General features: G+C 37.3%; 1 long non-coding RNA gene across 1 annotated transcript in view; it reads right to left on the reverse strand.

The window, feature by feature from the left end:
• Nucleotides 1-19,762, reverse strand: part of LOC134209077 (uncharacterized) — a 90,547-nt gene extending 70,785 nt beyond the window's left edge. The window contains exon 1 of the long non-coding RNA XR_009978718.1: nucleotides 18,601-19,762. This is a non-coding gene — a long non-coding RNA (uncharacterized LOC134209077). The remainder of the gene's footprint in view (nucleotides 1-18,600) is intronic.
• Between the last annotated feature and the right edge of the window lie 683 nt (nucleotides 19,763-20,445).

The following is a 20,445-nucleotide window of genomic DNA, read 5'->3' on the forward strand; positions in this document are numbered from 1 at the left end:
TTCAATAAGCCTCTACAACACGACCGCTCCCGCGCCAATTTATTTTCTGCACTTCGCGTTCTCCCGGACTAGCTGGCGTGCCCAGCACCAACACGATCGAACCCGCCTATAAGGTTGGTGTATAGGCTAAACGCGAGAAAGGCAGTATCACTACTCGGTGAATTAAGTAGTTTTTTTAAAACGTTTATGAGGACTTCAAACAATAAGTCTCATCTACAATTTACATTTGTGAGCAATTCAAAACAAATTCTAACGCATCTAGAGAGAAATCGTTGACATTCAAAATAAAATTTATGTAAATAATTAATTACTTAAGTGTCGGGTATGTCTTCTGCTTGGTAAGCTCTTTAGTTTTCTAGTAAATTTTCTTAAGGACAATCCTTATGGAATCTAAATTGGAAAGTACTCGTGTTCTCTAGGGCACACCACTCAATACGGGAGCAACGTACAACTGTTTTTTTTATTATTCCCGACGCAGCAAAGCTGAAATATTAAAAATGACAGTTGTGCGTTGCTTCCGTATTTAGTGGTGTGCCCTTGAAAATGCGAGTACTTTTAAGTTTGGATTCTATAATGCTTGTCCTTAAGTTATGGCGCTGGAGATCATGGAAGCGTACTGACATATTCGACTACCTATACGGTTCTGCTGATCTAGAGGCGCACCATAGTTCAATAGGGATCCTCTGCAACGACTAAAATTCAGAAATGTTTGCTTTATAGCATCTACTTAGCGAACGTCCCTTACCACTATTAGACTCTTATACATATAGTATGCAGTTTTTCAAGAAGAAAACATAGAAAAAGGCGGATGAAGCGTTGGATTTGAAAACAAGGAGTGAGATTTTCATTGATAAGAGGGCAAGTGATTGACGTAGACATAATCTTCCCAAAATGCTGAATATAGTTGGGATCCAAACGAATGTTCCGCATCACACCCAGAGGGAAATTTTCACTCACACGATCAAAGGCATGATCGCGATCAAAAGAGATGGTTCAAATGGAATGGATTTCTTCAAAGATGGTTCGATCAGCATTTTAGCATTTCTGGCTGTGGGTCGGTAGATTATTTACAACCATAATGTCTTCCAAACGGTTTTCAACATCAGTTGTTATTTCTGTTTCAGACTACGTTGAAGGAACCATTATGCTCTATTAGGCTATTTCATGCACTGCTACTACACGTCACCGCCATATCCTCTGGTGCCTGCTCCAAATAAGAGTTCAAATCTTCCTCTTGCATAAAGCCGAGCAAATGTATGATTTAAAAAAAAGGATAAGATTTGCCCTTTCCTTAAATCGAGCCAATGCCCGAGTTGAAAGAAGGAATCATATTCTCTGTTCCCCTAAACGGAGCAAATGCCCGATTTGAAAAAAATCATATTCTTTCCTGTCTTCTTCCGGAAAGATGCATCCCTCAAAGAAGGGAACATATATTCACATTTCTCAAACCGAGTCAATACCCGAATTGAAAAAAGGGAACTATGTCCTATTTTGCCTTCTCCCGGGCGAATGCATCTCTCAAAGAATGGATGATATCTTGCCGAAAACCAAGCAAATCGAGTAAATGCCCGAATCAAATATCTTGCATTCTGCCAAACAAATGAGTTCTATGAAAGAAGAGATTGGAGTCCTATACTGCCGTAATCTGAAAAAGTGACGTATTCGCCATTTTCCAAAAATGGTGTTAACCTGGGTGCTGCGGATAGAGCCGCTTTTCTGCGCTCAAGCGAGTAGAGGGATATTTTGAAATCACTCCCATAAACAAAATTATTTTGCAGTTACTTGGCTGTCAAACATTTCCCGCTCTTCGAATTTCTCTTTCCACGCTGCACGAGGGCGCACAAATGCGCTAGACTCTACATGACTTAACGATTGTTTACATACATTCATGCTCCAATCAGCTGCTGAATCGCAAGAAATTTCGTGCTTTTTAGTTGCATTCCTACTAATTTTCACTTGAAATATAATGTGAGAATATTTATTACAAAGAATACAAAACTCAAACAAAGTTTATTTTTATTTTTGCCTTTCTCGTACAACAAAGTTGTACCAGAAAGGCTTTCATTTCACTCCCAAAACGTACTTTTTATAGAGCGCTTGTAGACCCATAGTATTATATACCATTCGATTCAGCTCGACAAACTGAGCAAATGTCTGTCTGTCCGTGTGTGTGTCCGTGTGTGTGTGTGTGCGTATGTGTGTGCACATTGAAACATTAGCCAATTTTTCTAGTACTAAACCTGAATCGATTTTGCTACAACAAGTTGCATTCGATGGGGAATGTTTTCTTCTTGTTCACTATTGAGTTTCATAATGATGGCGCTTCTCAAAACATAGTAAATATTCAAAGAGTTATGAGACATCATTATTTCGTAACAAATAAGCTATCGATTTTCTAGGTTATGTTCTCCCAAGACACAATTTATTCGAAACCGGCACACTGACAGCATAGAATACACAGCTTACACGGAAGAAAAAACTTATTGTTAATGAGTTAAAAAGTACCTATTTTAAGATTTCATGTATACACTGAAAATTCTCGTTTATTTTTTCAAAATGACCTAAGAAACATATTTTCATGAATGAATTTTAATATTGCGATCAACAGACCAATATGATAGCTTTTGATTGCAGTACACAAATTAATTCATGAATAAAAGGTGACATATGTTCTTTTAAAAGTTAAGCGTCATTTCTGCCATTTCTTTCCCTATGGGCCGATGTGAGCAGTGAGAAGTGAAAAGTGAGACGTGAGAAGTGCGAAGTGAGGAGTGAAAAGTAAGAAGTAAGAAATGAAAATGAGAAATGAAAAATCACCAGATGATCCGAAATGAAAACAAAATGTTTTTCCAAATTTAATCTAGACTATCCTTTGAAAAGAGCTGAAATTTTTTTGCTAATATTTTCAAATGGATATAATAGAAAACGACGCATCCCACAAAAAAGTGTTGTATGGGTGACCATCGCAAAATCAGTCAAACTTTTTAGTGAAAATATCGGAAACAATCCAAATTGAGCCCTACACTGAAAAAATCAGTTTAAAAATTTTATTTTTTATTTTATTTATTTTATTTTATATTTAAAAAACGCCCTTTTTATTTAAATGAAATTTTGACTCAAGATAGGTGATTATGTTCCTACCAACCGTCCATACATCGCAAGCTGGGCACTCTTAAGGAAAAAAGTTTTTCTAACAAAAACTTTTCTTGTCGGAATTATTTTCAGTGTATTTTCATCTGAAACTAAACCAATGAAAGCCATCGTTATAGAACCCCAAGCAAATCTATTTTTATGATACATTGTCTAATTTAGTCACTAAATATAGTTTGTTTTTAAATTAAGAGTAACATTAAAAAGGGGTTTATATCTTCAAAAAAATATTATATTCCATTATTAGCTTCTTTAGTTGCGACCAGTTACGACCAAAACATTGTACTCTGCCTGACTGTACAGGAATACTTAATATGAGTATATATGTATACATATGTTAAATCCACCCCTTAAAGACACTGAAAAAATCAATTCCGTCAAGAAAAAGTTTTTGTCAGAAAAATTTTTTTCCCTTCAAAGTGCCCAGCTTACGATGTATGGACGGTTGGTAGGGAACATAATCACCTATCTTGTGACAAAATTTCGTTCAAGTCGAAAAGGGCGTTTTTTTTTGCAAATCGACTTTTATTTTTTTAAATCGATTATTTTTAGTGTAGGGTTCAATTTTGAGTTTTTCAAAAAGTTTTATTAGAAATTTTGACTGATTTTGCGATAGTCACCCATACAACACTTTTTTGTAGGAAGGGTCGTTTTTCGATTATATCCATTTGAAAAGATCAGTAAAAACAAGTTTGACCCTTTTCAAAAGATAGTCTGAATCAAATTTGGAAAAACTAAGTACTTTTTACAGCACTTCTTAAATATTGACCAATAAATTTACAAAAAGTCAACTTAAACAATCAGAACACTTGCAAGTTCCCAAAAAGTTCTTTTTTGGCTTTACGCATTTTATTACATTTCCCGCATAACTTTTCAAAAGGACATTAGTAATTTTTTTTCATGAATTCTCGCTTAACTTTTCAAAGGACGTAAGTAACATTTTTTCATGAATTAATTTGAATACTGCAATCAATAGCTTTCATGTTGTTCTGTTCATTGCAGTACTCAAATTAATTCATGAAAAATGTTACTTAGGTCCTTTGATAAATTATGCGAGATCTATAGTACAACAGAAAGTCCATTGCTGATAAACGTTCATTTCGAACAATCCACCGCAGATTGCTGGTTAATTTTTTTTTTGACATATACTCTGTCTCGCTCAAACCAACAGCGAATAATCTAGCGACTACTTTAAAGAACTATTTAAGGAACAGCTACTTTAACCGACCGTGTCCATTTAGCAAGTACGGTGTTGAACATAATCTGGAGATTAAAACAACACTTTAATAAACTTAAAAAAAAAAACTTAGGAAGTAACCGCACAATATTGAGTAAAACAAATTAAGGGTGTAGCATTTCCGCATGCGGTGAATGAATTTCGCACCGTGTATATAACTGACAGCATGAATGTTTGTGTTGCTTCTTTCGTGCTTTATTGATGATGCTAACCTCTCCAGCAAAGTTTTCCAAAGCTTCAAATGTGGAACACGAAAGCTAATGGACGAACACACACGCGCTAGAGACCCGAAGCTGATGACTTTATCCGCTCGCATCAACACAGCTGTAAAAGTTTCATCGTTGGAAATAAAAATCGCATACCTACGTACATGCTTTCTCGTGCGCTCGTTACGTTTGCTGCCATTTTGTTTCATGCTTTGGAAGGAAAGAAGAGGCATGTCATTACGGCTAACTGCTTTTTGGTTTGTGTGGAATGATGGTGTAGTTTGGGCATATGGGTGATTTGAACATAACGTTCATTTTCATACACCTCCTTATTTCCATATTATGCGGCTTTTTCATTTATATTTATGTGAATTGTTGGTTTCATTTTCACAAATGTACTTGTACAATTATTACACAAAGGGATGCAAAATCAATGTATGACATACAACTAGTTTTATTGAACTTTAATATTGCATTGGTGAAAAAACACTACGTGGGAATCAGCCCTAAAACAATTGTAGGCGCAGCAACGCGTCTGAAAAGTTAATCCATATGTATTTTTCAAAACGCGCCGTTGCGCTAATCATTGTATTTACTATCGCTAATCATTGTACTATCACACGATCGCATATTTGTAACATATGCATTTTTTCCTTTCTCGTACAACAAAGTTGTACCGAAAGGCTATATGATTGCTAAAAAAAACTTGATAGAAGGCCCGGAAACCCATAGTGTTATATACCGATCGACTCAGCTCGACAAACTGAGGTGACGTCTGTTTTTTTTGTGTATGTGTGTGTGTATGTGAACAAATTTTGTAGGCACACTTTTTAGAACTTAGAATTATCCGATTTACTCGCAACAAGTTGCATTCGACGGGGAATTGTTTGCTATTGGAAATGGGCCCGATCATTGCTTTCCGGAATTATTGAAAAATCATTGTTTTTCCCCAAAGGTCCCCCTTGAAAATTCAAAGAACATTTTTGCCTTTCTCGTACAACAAAGTTGTACCAGAAAGGCTTTCATTTCACTCCCAAAACGTACTTTTTATAGAGCGCTTGTAGACCCATAGTATTATATACCATTCGATTCAGCTCGACAAACTGAGCAAATGTCTGTCTGTCCGTATGTGTGTCCGTGTGTGTGTCCGTGTGTGTGTGTGTGTGCGTATGTGTGTGCACATTGAAACATTAGCCAATTTTTCTAGTACTAAACCTGAATCGATTTTGCTACAACAAGTTGCATTCGATGGGGAATGTTTTCTTCTTGTTCACTATTGAGTTTCATAATGATGGCGCTTCTCAAAAAATAGTAAATATTCAAAGAGTTATGAGACATCATTATTTCGTAACAAATAAGCTATCGATTTTCTAGGTTATGAGTTACCACCAATCTAAAACACAGTTACCGCCAATTCAAAACAACTGCAAAACCAAAACACGCCGACCCGATACACGATCCAGTCAACGATATCATCGAGCCACACGGAGACCAAACATCAACAATCGATAATTATCATTATCGAATCAAAACATACAACATACATTTCACCATCTATAAATATCAGCAGCCATCGGAATGCGCACGTTTAGTTTGCAATTAGCTTAGGACTTAGATAGTCATTTTATAATTTGCTTAGGATTAGGACAGTGAATAAAGTTATTTTTTAAAAATAGATTTAGGATAGTAATTCGTTTAACTTATGTTCTCCCAAGACACAATTTATTCGAAACCGGCACACTGACAGCATAGAATACACAGCTTACACGGAAGAAAAAACTTATTGTTAATGAGTTAAAAAGTACCTATTTTAAGATTTCATGTATACACTGAAAATTCTCGTTTATTTTTTCAAAATGACCTAAGAAACATATTTTCATGAATGAATTTTAATATTGCGATCAACAGACCAATATGATAGCTTTTGATTGCAGTACACAAATTAATTCATGAATAAAAGGTGACATATGTTCTTTTTAAAAGTTAAGCGTCATTTCTGCCATTTCTTTCCCCTATGGGCCGATGTGAGCAGTGAGAAGTGAAAAGTGAGACGTGAGAAGTGCGAAGTGAGGAGTGAAAAGTAAGAAGTAAGAAATGAAAAATGAGAAATGAAAAATCACCAGATGATCCGAAATGAAAACAAAAATGTTTTTCCAAATTTAATCTAGACTATCCTTTGAAAAGAGCTGAAATTTTTTTGCTAATATTTTCAAATGGATATAATAGAAAAACGACGCATCCCACAAAAAAGTGTTGTATGGGTGACCATCGCAAAATCAGTCAAACTTTCTAGTGAAAATATCGGAAACAATCCAAATTGAGCCCTACACTGAAAAAAATCAGTTTAAAAATTTTATTTTTTATTTTATTTATTTTATTTTATATTTAAAAAAACGCCCTTTTTTATTTAAATGAAATTTTGACTCAAGATAGGTGATTATGTTCCCTACCAACCGTCCATACATCGCAAGCTGGGCACTCTTAAGGAAAAAAAGTTTTTCTAACAAAAACTTTTTCTTGTCAGAATTATTTTCAGTGTATTTTCATCTGAAACTAAACCAATGAAAGCCATCGTTATAGAACACCAAGCAAATCTAGGTTTAGGATACATTGTCTAATTTAGGCACTAAATATAGTTTGTTTTAAATTAAGAGTAACACTAAAAAGGGTTTATATCTTCAAAAAAATATTATATTCCATTATTAGCTTCTTTAGTTGCGACCAGTTACGACCAAAACATTGTACTCTGCCTGACTGTACAGGAATACTTAATATGAGTATATATGTATACATATGTTAAATCCACCCCTTAAAGACACTGAAAAAATCAATTCCGTCAAGAAAAAGTTTTTGTCAGAAAAATTTTTTTCCCTTCAAAGTGCCCAGCTTACGATGTATGGACGGTTGGTAGGAACATAATCACCTATCTTGTGACAAAATTTCGTTCAAGTCGAAAAGGGCGTTTTTTTGCAAATCGACTTTTATTTTTTAAATCGATTATTTTTAGTGTAGGGTTCAATTTTGAGTTTTTCAAAAAGTTTTATTAGAAATTTTGACTGATTTTGCGATAGTCACCCATACAACACTTTTTTGTAGGAAGGGTCGTTTTTCGATTATATCCATTTGAAAAGATCAGTAAAAACAAGTTTGACCCTTTTCAAAAGATAGTCTGAATCAAATTTGGAAAAACTAAGTACTTTTTACAGCACTTCTTAAATATTGACCAATAAATTTACAAAAAGTCAACTTAAACAATCAGAACACTTGCAAGTTCCCAAAAAGTTCTTTTTTGGCTTTACGCATTTTATTACATTTCCCGCATAACTTTTCAAAAGGACATTAGTAATTTTTTTTCATGAATTCTCGCTTAACTTTTCAAAAGGACGTAAGTAACATTTTTTTTTCATGAATTAATTTGAATACTGCAATCAATAGCTTTCATGTTGTTCTGTTGATTGCAGTACTCAAATTAATTCATGAAAAATGTGACTTAGGTCCTTTGATAAATTATGCGAGATCTATAGTACAACAGAAAGTCCATTGCTGATAAACGTTCATTTCGAACAATCCACCGCAGATTGCTGGTTAATTTTTTTTCACATATACTCTGTCTCGCTCAAACCAACAGCGAATAATCTAGCGACTACTTTAAAGAACTATTTAAGGAACAGCTACTTTAACCGACCGTGTCCATTTAGCAAGTACGGTGTTGAACATAATCTGGAGATTAAAACAACACTTTAATAAACTTAAAAAACTTAGGAAGTAACCGCACAATATTGAGTAAAACAAATTAAGGGTGTAGCATTTCCGCATACGGTGAATGAATTTCGCACCGTGTATATAACTGACAGCATGAATGTTTGTGTTGCTTCTTTCGTGCTTTATTGATGATGCTAACCTCTCCAGCAAAGTTTTCCAAAGCTTCAAATGTGGAACACGAAAGCTAATGGACGAACACACACGCGCTAGAGACCCGAAGCTGATGACTTTATCCGCTCGCATCAACACAGCTGTAAAAGTTTCATCGTTGGAAATAAAAATCGCATACCTACGTACATGCTTTCTCGTGCGCTCGTTACGTTTGCTGCCATTTTGTTTCATGCTTTGGAAGGAAAGAAGAGGCATGTCATTACGGCTAACTGCTTTTTGGTTTGTGTGGAATGATGGTGTAGTTTGGGCATATGGGTGATTTGAACATAACGTTCATTTTCATACACCTCCTTATTTCCATATTATGCGGCTTTTTTCATTTATATTTATGTGAATTGTTGGTTTCATTTTCACAAATGTACTTGTACAATTATTACACAAAGGGATGCAAAATCAATGTATGACATACAACTAGTTTTATTGAACTTTAATATTGCATTGGTGAAAAAACACTACGTGGGAATCAGCCCTAAAACAATTGTAGGCGCAGCAACGCGTCTGAAAAGTTAATCCATATGTATTTTTCAAAACGCGCCGTTGCGCTAATCATTGTATTTACTATCGCTAATCATTGTACTATCACACGATCGCATATTTGTAACATATGCATTTTTTCCTTTCTCGTACAACAAAGTTGTACCGAAAGGCTATATGATTGCTAAAAAAAACTTGATAGAAGGCCCGGAAACCCATAGTGTTATATACCGATCGACTCAGCTCGACAAACTGAGGTGACGTCTGTTTTTTTTTTGTGTATGTGTGTGTGTATGTGAACAAATTTTGTAGGCACACTTTTTAGAACTTAGAATTATCCGATTTACTCGCAACAAGTTGCATTCGACGGGGAATTGTTTGCTATTGGAAATGGGCCCGATCATTGCTTTCCGGAATTATTGAAAAATCATTGTTTTTCCCCAAAGGTCCCCCTTGAAAATTCAAAGAACATTTTTTTTTTGAATGGTGGCAAGGCAAAAATATTAAAAATGATCGAAACAATGTGATCTATTCCCCCAAAGAGCTTTTTTGACCTTTCTAATGTGATTTTTTCAATATATTTTATAATGCACGAGAAAGGCATCATCACTGCTAGGTGGATTAATCTGGGTTTTTCTCCAAATAATAACAATTCTTCTCAATATTAAATCAGAAACGAACATAACCACAATCTTCAATGTTTGGCTCCAGCACAATAGAAATTTTTGGCTTCAGTTTGACAATCAAATCGATTCTATCCGCACCACCCAGGTGTTAACGAGTAGTACTCATTGAGCTCTTTAACAGAAAAATGGCAAACATGCATGTTGTAATTTAGCGCTAACGTCACTTTCTCAGATTACGGCAGTATAAGAATAGTAGCGCCATGTGCCACTGCTTAGACAGATCGATTAGAATCTGTTCGGATTTCCTAAAACATTCTGTTTGGTGTTCCCTATGCAGAAGTAGAAAAAGATTCCATTCAGAAGTCCAGAATGATCCACAAGGAAGTGCTAAAGTATTCCTTTTGAAATTCCGTTTGGAAATCAAAGAAATTTGTCCGGAAGCCCTACAAGATTCTGGTAGGAATTTCAAAAGAATTCCATCCGGAAGCACTAAATAATTCTGTTCGGAAGCCTAGGAGAATTCTGGTTAGAAACGATCAGACGCATAGAAGAATTCCTTTCGGAAGTCCCAAAGAACGAAACAGCTTTTGGGCTAACGATTTCCGTTCGAAATCCCGAAATGATTCTGTTCGTAGCGCGCGAAAAAGATTCCATTCAGATGTCCAGAAGGCTCCAATCGGAAGTAAAAATGTATTCCTTTCGAAAGTCCAAAAGGATTCCGTTCGGAAACCCAAAAGGATGCTGTTCGTAACCCACAATAATTTTGTTTGCAAGTCCAACAAGAATCCTTTCGAAAGAAAAAAAAATTGAACAGAATATCAAAAGAAATTGCGTTTGTAATCCCAGTGGTATTACATTAGGAAGCCCACACAATATCGAGCGAAAATCTAAAAGCACGAAACGAACGTCTTTAAAGCACGCAGTCCTCCGTTGTCATAATGACAAATATTTGTCAAGTTAATCCTGATATCTATCAGACAGATTAGCAAACGACATGGATATCAGACTGACTCACTTGACAAATATTTGTCATTATGACAAACAGTGTACTGATAGCTTAAGGCTTTAGAACGGAGATCTTTTGGGCTTACGAACGGACTTCTTTTGAACTTCTAAACGGAATTCTTTTGGGCTTCTGAATGTAATCTTTTGGGCTTCCGAAAGGAATCAAAAAAGGATTCCGTTTGGAAACCCAAGAGAATTCTGCTCGGAACCCAAATAGAATTGCGTTCAGGGTCCGCCCGGAAGTCCAAAAGGATTCCATACGAAAGCCCAAAGGATTTCATTTAAAAAGCCAAAATGGTTCCGTTCGAGAGCCAAAGAGGATTCTCATTGGAAGCCTAAAGTTTTCAAAAATGACAAATGTCTGTAAAAGCGGAGCAAATTGCTCCGAGCAATCATAAATGGAAAAACGAGAAATGAAGTAATTCAAAAGTATGCAGTTGAGTTAGACTCTGAGTCAATGACAACGTTCAGAACAAACGGAAACTGTGTCCATCTCCAAACAATGTGGTTCAAAAATAAAGCTTATCGAATCTGGTTTGCGAAGAAAGGACTAATAGTTTGCATGGTCTATGTCAGCACAATGAGGATGAAGGAGGAGAAAAAACACGATTGGCGAGTCAGCGACGGAATGTAACTATACGAACAATAGAGGTAATAAACTATAGAGGACGAGGATCTCGCAGAAATGCTTCTTCAGCCAAACAGAAACTTCAGAATATCAGAATTCATAATTGCAAAGTGGATTGATACGTAGATAAAATGACGCATTCATACACCAAAATAATTTAAAAATAGGGTAAAGTGCCCAATAGTGGACCCCTCCTGTCATTTTTGCATTATTACAACAATGTAAACATTTTGCTATGGAATTCCATCGGGAGAACCTACCTTACAGTCCTATGATTTGATTACATGCATTGGAAATGCTGTGGAAAGTTAAATTAAATGATTTTTTACAATTCTATAAAAAATAAACTCGAGAGTATCCATTATAGGAATATGTTGGGGTTCCATAATAGGGAAGAAGAACGTTCCGAACGAGTACAACCATTGTATTCTAATAATTTTGTATTATTTCAATACAGTATCTGTATGAAAAGCTTACATTCTTTGTAATCAAATCTTGCAGAATTATAGGGGAACGGTTCGCCAATTCATCTCATAGCTCCTATTTCCATCCCATCAAAAACAAAGCAATGATAAGGAATTCGGTTTGTTTATTATTTTTGTGATTTTTTTCAGCAGTGAGCACGCATGTTGACAAAAAGAAGCGACGAATTTGGTGCCGTATTTCTTTGTTTAGCGATGAGATGGATATATGTACAGTGAGATGGAGATCGGAACATTTCCCCTATATGCCAATATTTTATACAAAAACTGAAAGATTGTTTTTTTAGGTGTACACACTCGCTCACACAAACACACATACTACTACTGACAGTACCTCAATTCGTCGAATTAAATCGATTGGTAAATAACACTATGGGTCTGAGGGCTTCCTACAAAATGTTTTTGGAGAGGATCTTTAGCCCTTACTCATACTTAGCATGTGAGAAAGGCAAAAGGAATGTTTGAAAGAAGTTTGTAATCATAGTGTTGAACTCTCATTAGCCTGAAAAATGAGTTTGAAAAAGTTTAAAAGAATGTTATCATAGTAATGAAGAGTTATCAGTCTGAATGATTTGAAAACAAACAAACAAACAGCAAACAAATTGAACAACATTGAGTCCGAAATCTGGTGCAATCCCCTTTTATGAATTCCTTAAAAGATAAGTACAGGGTGTCTGCAAATTATCCGTACAGGTTTTGGCAGTTTGCTTCTAAAACGCAAAAAAAAGTAACAATGATATGGAAATGCTAATATCATCTTCCAAACTTGGACGTACATGTTCATGATAGCATTAGAGGCGAAGGTATAGAATTGATAGTTCCGTTAGGATACGGCAGGCATGAAGAATGTTTTTATAGAAGTCGATTTGAAAGCGAGCGGAGGGCAATATTTGTGATGGCACATATCGCACGACCTTCCTTCTGCCAAGCTCCCGTATGAAGGGGGAAGGAAGAATATCAGTGTGGAAGCTGATATATCTCCACTGGCAAAAGGAAGGTGGTTTGACTTGCTCATATGCCATCGCGTGCGGAAGGATTTGCTATCGACGAGTACTGTCCCCAAATTTCTAATATGACATCAGCATTTAGTCGAATAGGATTTTATTGCACAGTTCTGTTTTCTCATTGCGTCCGTCTCGTCGCAACCAACTTGGCTGCCTCGGAGAGAACAAAGCAGAGAAAGGCACTGCTGCTGTACCGTCGACCAATAACAGCTTAATTGATGGATGCCCCCACCAAGGGTAGTACACTAAATTAATGATTTCGTGTGTGTTACTTCTACGTGAAGTTAAACGATTTACAATGATATGGAAATGCTAATATCATCTTCCAAACTTGGACGTACATGTTCAAAAAAAAGTAATAATAGACTCACTCAGTAGTTCTGTCGGTTCTACAGCTCAGCAAGTTATAACAAATGTATTTTCTGGCAATACTTGGTTTTGGATAAAAGGCAATAAGGACTATTAGTATTTGTGGATGCTTTTTCCAGGATTTTTGAAAACAAAGACAAGACCTTCCAACTCACCGGATTTGAAGCAAATTCATCATTCGGCCCATCTTGAAAACAAGAACCAACAGAGCACCGAATACGTCACTGAAACTCGAAATCATCTTATAGTTATCAGAATTATCTCAAGAGTATCGATATGATAACGTGCAGCCATCGGGATAATTTCTTGACACGTTCAAAGACGTTTAACTTAGGATATGGTGGTCATTTTGATATGATTAAATGCAGCTTGTTTCATGCAACCCTATTATAATAACATATGCATTACACATGCATGTTGGTTTTTTAATTCATTTAAAAAAATAATTGTAAACCTATTTTGTTGTACGGATAATTTGCAGACACCCTGTAGATAATCATACGATTTCCTGGAAGTGGATAGCTACGATGCATACAAACTTCTAAAAGCTTCTGAGGTTGAATGGACTAAAGTTCAAACGGAATCTTTTATTTTATACATATTTATTTATGATGACTGAAGCAATGTTTCCTACAATAATTTCAAAAACATACTTCTTAAGCAAAATCTTGCTTATAATTGACCAGGGTTTCTTCTTCTTCTTATTGACTTACATCCCTCACTGGGATACTGTCGCCCTTAGTGTCGCAGCTTAGTGTTCATTAAGCACTTCCACAGTTATTAACTGCGAGGTTTCTAAGCCGAATTACCATTTTTACATTCGTATATCATAAGGCTAACACGATAACATAATTTTCACTAAATATTACAAGTAAAAGGATGCTCACTCACTTATAAATTCGCAAAAAAATCGTGTTCGGGAATAGTAAAACGTTTGGATGGGTGATAACAATTTCTCGTTTTTTTTGCAGTGCAGGTGTGTGGTTTTTGTGATGATTGCTCGCCGAAATTGTAAATAAAAGAGCTCTGTGAAATCGAAGGTCGATTTTTATTTGTATTTTTTGATTTCCCTGAAATTTTGTGTATCCATTCTTTATGAACAAAAACATAATTTGCCTAAGCAAAAACACCTTGAACACTTCCAGTAACTCGAAAACGGCATGTCCAATCGTTTCGAAATGTTCGGCAAAGTTTTAGGTAAATCAATAGGGCTATGTGAAAAAAATACACCCTGTGGAAAAAAAAAGCAATTTTTCAAACATTGAAACTAAAACTCTAAAATCGATTTTCAGATGCAGATAATATATGTATTATTTTGCACTATGGGTCATAATGGAGAAATGATAGACAACAAAGTTATAATTTTCAAACTAAATTGGTTATTCTAAAATGGTTAAAATATTATTTTTACGTTTTTATCAATTCGATTTTTCCAAGTGCTGTCGCTTCTGAGATACAACGGTTTGAAGATAAAATACATCGATTTTATTTAAGCTCCCGGCCTTTTTCGGATGGTTTTCTGGAAACGTCGATATTTATTGTCTAAGCTGGTCATTTCCATGGTATAGGGTTGTGGGAGAAAATATATCTCCGAAATACAGACTCAGGGTCAACTATTTTGGGAAAGAATATTTCAGCCATACTAATATTTGACATGGTGCTTTTATTAGCCGTGCGGTAAGACGCGCGGCCACAAAGCAAGATCGTGCTGAGGGTGGGTGGGTTCAATTCCCGGTCCGGCATCCCCAAATGCAATATCGGCAATGTCCTAATGAGGGAAGAATATTTGACATTTGTTACAGCGGAAGCCTTTTTTTTTTAAATATTGTACATTGGATCAGGATGAACAAACAATAATAAGAACGATGAAAAATAGATTCTTGATTCGATTATCCATTCTTTAAATGTAGTATGCCCACTTGGGTGGTCGGTATTGTCCTTTATTCTAAAATACCGGAATTCGGTATTTGGTGGAGTAAATACCGGTAATACCGGTATAATACCGGTATTTGTGAAAATTTCAGAAATAGAATAAAAACTTTTGATTTGTATTTTTGGGGGAAAACAATATTTCTTGACAAACTTCAAAAATTAAAATCATTGCTAATGAGATGAACAAAGTGAAACTTAAGTAGACATATCATACTGAGCGTTTCATCTTCCAATCCGCATCGGATTTTGTTGGCAATATTGCCAGCTGATGAGAATGCCCTCTCTGGTTCAACCGAAGTTGGACAAATGGGTTCAACAGCGTTGAAAATCAGTGTCAAGTACTTGGCCTGAATCCTGGCGTCAACGTAGTTATCACCGGCAACGCAAGTGTTTTGCTCTGCAGCAGTCTCTTCACGAGTTGTTCATTATCCGATGAAAAATCATCCATCGAGACAACTATTTCGTACCGTTCGTCAGGTGTGGTCGTTTTCCCAGTTTCGACGGTAGCATCAGCAAAGAAATCAACGCTTCAAGATCCTCCGTTTGCGTTATCAAAGTGGCTTTGGATGTTTTGAAGAAAGTGCCAGAAAGTGCTTTTCAGCAGAATTATTCAAAAAAGTCTCTCTTAGATTCGTTCTTTGAAAGCATCGAATAAGTTAGCAGCAATTTCTGTGGCTTGATTTCATAATTGCTACAAATAAATTGGAGTGCCATGTCAACTGCAGTCTGTAGTCTCACTGCAGTTTGAAAAGGTTCGAAAGCTTAAATTGTTTCACCTACCGCTAAAAAATCATCCTCACTTAATTTGAATTTGGATTAAAGCTTCAAATCGATCAGTCATTTTTTGTCTCGGTTGAACTCCGTCAAATCTTGCTCCAGAAATGTAACACAGTATTCCGCATCCATCGATTCTATTATTCTTCGAAGTATTTTCCCGTAAACTTTTTGTGTAATCCCGTCGTGGGTTTTTGGAATTTGGTTGAAGTTAATAATGTTGAAGTCAGGATAATGTTATGCAATATTTGATGAGTTTTAATTCCGCTTGTGCTGGAGCCTTAATTACTTTTGAGCACTTCACGCACTTGGCTAAGTGGTTGTTGCACGGTGGGTCTTTAGCTGATATATGTAGCTGAAAACTATTCGTGATTTTTTAAACAGATAGTAAAATTTGACATACCGAAAATACCGGTATTTTGCCATTTCTAATACCGGAATTTTCGGTACTCAAAATTGGCCGGTAATACCGGTATTACCGGTTTCGGTACTACCGGTTAGACCACCCTGGCCCAAACATGTTTTCAAAGGGAGAATAAGTAGGTTTATTAATTAACTTCAGACTGACGATAGTTTAAACGAAAACGGTGTCAATAAATAAATCTATATACATAAAAATAAATTTCTGTCTGTCTGAACCTTATAGACTCCAAAACTATTGAACCGATCAGTGTAAAATTTGTATGCAGAGGTTTTTAGGGTCCGGGAAGGTTCTTAAGATGGTTCGAGACCCCTCCCACCTTTGGAAAGGGAGGCTCCCATACAAATGAAACAGAAATTTCTGCATAACTCAAAAACTAATCAGAGTATAAATCAATTTTAGGCGAAACGAAGTTCGTCGGGTCTGCTAGTAAATAAATAAAATAAACATGCCGTAACTCTAGACACAATTTTATTTTATCGTCCAAATTTGTTTCAGAAAAAAGACAGCTACAAGACTTTACATTCTTCCATTTACTTCCACTATGATTTTAGTGCAAGTAAATGAAAGAATTGTGGAGTCTTATAAATATGTAACATTTTCCTTAAGACGCTCTAAAATAATTAATCACCAGACGAAATAGTTGTGAGTGAATGTTCTTATTTACGACAAACTACGAGACAATGCTGCTCCCTCGACCAGCTTATACACCACGGCAAACTACGTTGGGCTGAGCACGTTGCTCGTACACTGGGAGAGTGTTTGGCGAGAATAATATTCAATAGGGAACCCGGAAGAAGCTGTTCGCTTCATATTAGATCGTGTTGATGGCTTTTTGCAGAGAATCTGACGGCGCTAACCATTCAGGCCGACTGGAAGCGGATGGCCCCAAAATCGAATCAAGTCCAGTGGAAATGGATACACGGATCGACGTAGGATTATTGTGGTGGAGCTTCAGCTTATCAAGTATCAAGTATTGAGAAGGCTATCGAGATATTTATTTTTAGATTTTTTTTTGTTCAATCTCCATCTTCCTCAAAATTTGTTAAGCACCATATTGTTTTCATTACCAAGACCAACACAAACCAGATATTTAATTAATTTAAATTTAATCCCACAAAACTTCACATATTCGTTGAAAGCTGCTCTTTATTGTTTTTAATTTTATTTATCTATTTGCGAGTCTATTTGTAAGTGTGAAAAAAATTACGTTATTTGGGAGATTTTTCAAAATTTTATTTTTATTTCACGCATAGTTTTACAGAGCATTAGAGCATATTTTTTCGACAAATTTTATTGTATCGTTTGGAAATAGTCGTTTCTTGAACAGTCTTAAAAATCGCAATTTTCACCTTCACACCCATTTCAATAGTAAAATCTGTCAAAACTGACAAGTCTGCCATGTGCTGTTCCCTTCAGACTTTTCTTTCTTTTTCCGATATTTTTTAGATCTGTTTTGACAGGCAAGGAGCATAAAAAAAGGCAATCCACGAATGAAAAAAGAAACTTAAAATTTGCGTGACTAGGTAGAATTACGTAGAATTCGTGGTAGAATGCCAAATTCAAAGTTTTCGAATTAAATTTCCAATCCGGCCTTTATTCCTATTGGGTCGACCTCCTGGTCATAGTTAAGGTTTAATTGTATGTCAAGTTTTCATGAGGAACGGAAAAAAATAGTTCAACGGTAATATTTGAAACAGGCAGCACGTAATTTTTTTTTTACAGATTACATGTAGAAGACCTATCATATGTAGCACATTTGCGATCATTTCTAGCGTCCGGGAAAAAAAAATCAACATGAGATAAGCAGATGTCTCTACGAGCGTCAAAATTGGAAAGGGGATTCATCGGTTATTTCCTTACAATTTTGATTTCAAACAAGCGAGAGATCGTTTAAATGCGATAAACGACGATGATAACCGCTCGTATCAAAATATTTGCTTATCATAAGCAATAAAAAAACAAGCCCATAAAAATCACCCACGAAAACAATCATCAATGGGTAACCTCAAACAGGATATACTTTAAAACGCAATACATTTCCAAGAAGCAGTACAAATCCATTTGCCTCTAATCATCTGGTTTGTTTAGACTTCAAAATCTCCAAAGCTCCAATCACCCATTTCTTATCAGTTGATGGTCGTTTTCCGTTAGTCATTGCTCTGCCGAGTATCGAAAACTGGTGCTGCATCATCGACAAGTCACACAAATCACTTGACACCTAGCCAGGTAACCTTTGCAGAGGTACACCCCTCCACTGTTATCAGTCCCATAAAATCATATTTATTTTCAATCACAGTGATTAAACTCCCCCTTCCACTCACGCCTCCAAGCAAACAGAAAAAAAGTATCAACCCACCTTGCTCCTCCTCTGCTGTGAAAGCCTCCAAAGCCGGCAGTTACTGTGCTTTGTTGTCACTTTAACAAGTCATTCACTTGTCAGAACAGACCTTCCGAAGCCGCTGCTGCGCTCTTATCAGAGACTCTGCACACTCGACAGTAGCCATCGGTCGCTTATCGCCGCTGCGCTGGAAAATCACTCACACGTGCCCACCATTAGAGCCTTCACACGAAGCGGCGTTGATCAAGCGTCTCACATATGAATCATATCGACAACAAACATTCGAGACGAGACAAGGTTGGACTCGCTTTCACTTGACACACCACAACAGCTGTCTTATCACAGCCACCCGACCGGCCGGGCGGCCACCGTTCTCCAAATAAGACACACTCTGACTTCTTCTTGTGCGGAAGGAGCGGAGCTTGCTACTTTCTCCACCGGATGGCGACAGTTGTCCAACGCGTGTGCAGGTGGCGCCAGTTCTGCCCAGACCTCCACGAAATGTGCCACTTTTTGTGATGACAAATTTGCAAGCAAAAGAAGAAGTTCCCGCAATTGTCACTAATTTTGCCAACTTTGCTTGACTCACGACATTCGCACTTCGTTCCTCACATGCTTGGAACCGATTTGTCTTTCTCTAGTCCCGGTGCACACAGTCCACGGGCAGCTCCGCCGAACGATTCGTTTCGCAAGGACTTCTGGTGATGTACTGGCACCCGCCTTGGTGCTGTATTTGTCATCTAGCTGTACCTCGACCGCTCGACTGACGGACCGCTTACGCCACCCCCGCTTTCGAGTTACACGGGATGATGCTCACTCTTCCCCTTGAAAGCAAACAAGGAAAGAACTCCATCCCGCGCATGTTTATTTCGCAACTCACTATACTTTTTTTTGTCTTTCTCCGTCCAAGCAACGCGATATCTCGCCAGGAATCAGCATGATTACTGGCTATAAAAAAACAAGAACAGATCCAAGCACTCACTCATGACACGCTACTTGGTTCTTATTTTTCTAGTCACACTACACCGCGCCATCACTTCCTCCTCGCAGTGCACATCATCGTCCTCGCGCTCAACGCTGACTCTGACTGCACCATCCCGAACAACCCAACACACACTCTCACACATACACACACATACGTTCAAGCTCCCCGCGCTCGTTCGAGAAGCTCCCCGCTGTGCTGTTTATTTTCCAACGCTCGCTGCAATCTTTCACACCCCCTATCCTCGCGAGCAACCACCACCGTCGGTATCAAAATCATCGAAGAAGGCCATGACAACGCGACGCGTCGTTGACGGATCGTTCCGCACTGTCAAACTCAGCACTACAGCCATTCAGCGGCAGCACAACAAACAACTACACACGTGCACCCTTCCGCTCTTCAACCAGCCGTTGCTGTTGATGCAAATGCTGAACCCCTCTTCCGCCTATCGCTAACATATATGACCGTGTTGTGCTGTATTTGAAGGAAGGGCGCAGCGCTTCACTGCACTCCACTAGGCAGCGCACACCATCGCATTGTTGATTGCATACGCTGTTTAGTGTTGACCACGCCCACTATCACCCCGTCGTTGTCGTCGAACTGTGCAATTGCGTCGATGGTCGGTGACAAAATTACCTGTGTTTACTGCAGAGCGGCAGAGGGTTACGCGAAGGGTGCGGGTTTCGGTAGTAAGGAGGGGAATCCAGTGGGATTTTGCGCACGAGGAGAGTACAGCAAAGCGGACTGACAAATTTAACGATGAGAACTGGCTGGTGCTGCCTCTGGCGGATGATAGCGCAACTGTGGTTGAAAGTGCGGTGGCGATTAGTTCTCACCTAGAGAGGTGCTGCCAATGGGTATGGTGGACGGAATCGGTACCA

This window comes from Armigeres subalbatus, chromosome 2, assembly GCF_024139115.2.
Source record: "Armigeres subalbatus isolate Guangzhou_Male chromosome 2, GZ_Asu_2, whole genome shotgun sequence".
NCBI classification, from domain to species: Eukaryota; Metazoa; Arthropoda; class Insecta; order Diptera; family Culicidae; genus Armigeres; species Armigeres subalbatus.